Source organism: Geospiza fortis, unplaced genomic scaffold, assembly GCF_000277835.1.
Source record: "Geospiza fortis unplaced genomic scaffold, GeoFor_1.0 C13717492, whole genome shotgun sequence".
Classification (NCBI taxonomy): domain Eukaryota; kingdom Metazoa; phylum Chordata; class Aves; order Passeriformes; family Thraupidae; genus Geospiza; species Geospiza fortis.
Window position 1 is genome coordinate 1 of NW_005057824.1, and position 2,224 is coordinate 2,224.

At 42.2% G+C, this 2,224-nt stretch overlaps 1 long non-coding RNA gene across 1 annotated transcript; it reads left to right on the top strand.

Moving 5' to 3' along the window:
* Nucleotides 1-264: 264 nt before the first annotated feature.
* LOC115949396 lies at nucleotides 265-1,588 on the top strand. Its single transcript, XR_004082874.1, has 3 exons — nucleotides 265-473; nucleotides 758-889; nucleotides 1,469-1,588. It is a non-coding gene; the product is annotated as an uncharacterized LOC115949396 (long non-coding RNA).
* Nucleotides 1,589-2,224: the final 636 nt, after the last annotated feature.

Consider the following 2,224-nt stretch of genomic DNA (forward strand, 5'->3'; position numbering starts at 1 on the left):
TGCTTGGGATTGCCCTGACCCAGGGCACAGAGCTGTGTTTATGTTTGCAAAGGGCTGCTGACAGCCTTGCAGGTCCTATCAGCAGAGAGGTTTGAGAGAGCATAAGCATGCATTGTACTGAATTCAGAAAGCTATTTCTGGCAGATGCCTTGAGAAGTGACACAAAGAGGAAAATGTTGCCTAGCATAAGCTGTGGGAAGGAGTCTTAAACTTGGGAGGGAGTCATACCTGTGCCTAAATTAGTTTATTATTTTAACCCAGGTCATTAGATCTGAAGGATGATGGCTGTGTGGTAGACATTCATCACTTTAATTCAGGAGCCCAGTCAGTACTGGCTTATGGAACAGTTAATGGATCTCTGGTTGGATGGGATTTGCGATCCAGCAGCAATGCTTGGACACTGAAACACGATTTGAAGTTAGGCCTCATAACTTCATTTGCTGTGGATATACACCAGTGCTGGCTGTGTATTGGTAAGCCTGTATTTCTTGTTAGTTTCCCTCTCTTCCCTGCCCCCCTCTTCCTTATGGTTTTCTCTAACAGTAACTACAGCTCAAGCTTTTGCTTGATCTGATTTTTACTAGCGTATGCTTTTCTCAAACAAGAGGAGAGAAATATCTTCTCATCTATTTTTGAGAAGCATTCTGCCTACTAAGAACTTGAGGCTGAAGGCCATCGCCCTAGGAACAGAGCACAAAGATAGGGACAAAAACTCATATATTTATCCCTCTGACTAAGGAGAGCTTTTTCTCACCAGGAACGAGCAATGGTACCATGGCATGCTGGGACATGAGGTTTCAGTTACCTATCTCCAGCCACTCTCATCCTTCCAAGGCCCGAATCAGACGCCTACTCATGCATCCTGTCTATCAGTCCTGGGTAATAGCAGGTAAAAGATATGTTAAACTTACCTCACAATTGCCAGAGGTTGTGATTAAAGCAGCTTTTTTTTCAGCTTCTGCTTCAAGCCCTGGCGGAGAGTTGAAAAGAAGAAAAGTAAGGTTTAGCCATTATCAAAATGACAGTGTTTACAATTCTCATCTTCTGAGCTCACAAGGGGCCCTCCCTGTGTGTTGTCTACCCTATCTCTTTTTAAGGACAAAATGTTACAAAAGATTAAATTCAAACTCATGACATACATTGAAGCTGATGGAAAATCTGCTACCACCTTCTGTAGAGCAGAGATTGAATTCCAATTCCCCTTTCAATCTAAGCCAGCCAACTGGGTCATGGGTTAGAACTTTTGGAAATCTCCAAGATTCCTCATCTGATACACTTACAGCTGCTTCATCCTCACTGCATGTGACACTGTCATAGACTTTTATATGTTTGTGTCAGGAACACAAATGCTGCAGGGAGCAAACAGCGTGTCTCTATGTCATACCCTCTATGTGATGTCAGTAGAGCAAACGGCAAGAGCTGACCAACCTGTTTTGTACTTTATGCACTGGCTTTATCTTTCCTGTAGCTGTTCAAGGCAACAATGAAGTCTCCATGTGGGATATGGAAACTGGTGATCGACGCTTCACCCTGTGGGCCAGCAGTGCGCCACCTCTTTCAGAACTGCAGGTCTGGTCTCTTTCTTTTCCAGTTGTGTAGCCAGGGTTAGAACAACCTTAGACTCCATGCTGTGCATCAGTACAGAACTTGCCCTGGGATTCATTTTGGCACCATAACTGTTTTACTTGTCAAAATTAAATTGCCTTTGTAAAACAGCAGTGTAACCTAAATCTTCATTGGCACCTCCGCTGTCTATGGAATGTACTTGTAACACTCACTTGTTATGCCCAGCCATGTTCTTAGAAAACCAGTGAGCTGGTTAAGCTTGTAAAGATTATGAAAAAGCCAAAATTCATGGTGTGGTATCTTGTACTTATTTTTACTTTCTGTTCCTGGGGCTATGCATACTTCTGTAAACATCAGCTCTTTTACACATTCTTTCTGTAATATAATACCACTACTACACTTAACTGCTAGTTGAAAGCATGAAGTGGTTCTTCTTCAAGCACTTAATTGGAAAAGGAGCAATCTGGAATGTGGGTCAGAAATCCATAGACAAAAATTACCACAGCTGCTTCTATAAATGTTGTAAATGCCCATCTGGAATCTACTTAAACCTAAGTTTGTACATGCTACAAGGATTGCAGGTTGAGTTAATTTTACTCCTGCCCTTTTTTGCACAGGAAGCTCCATGATCTAAGATAGTTTTCTGTTGTATATCTGT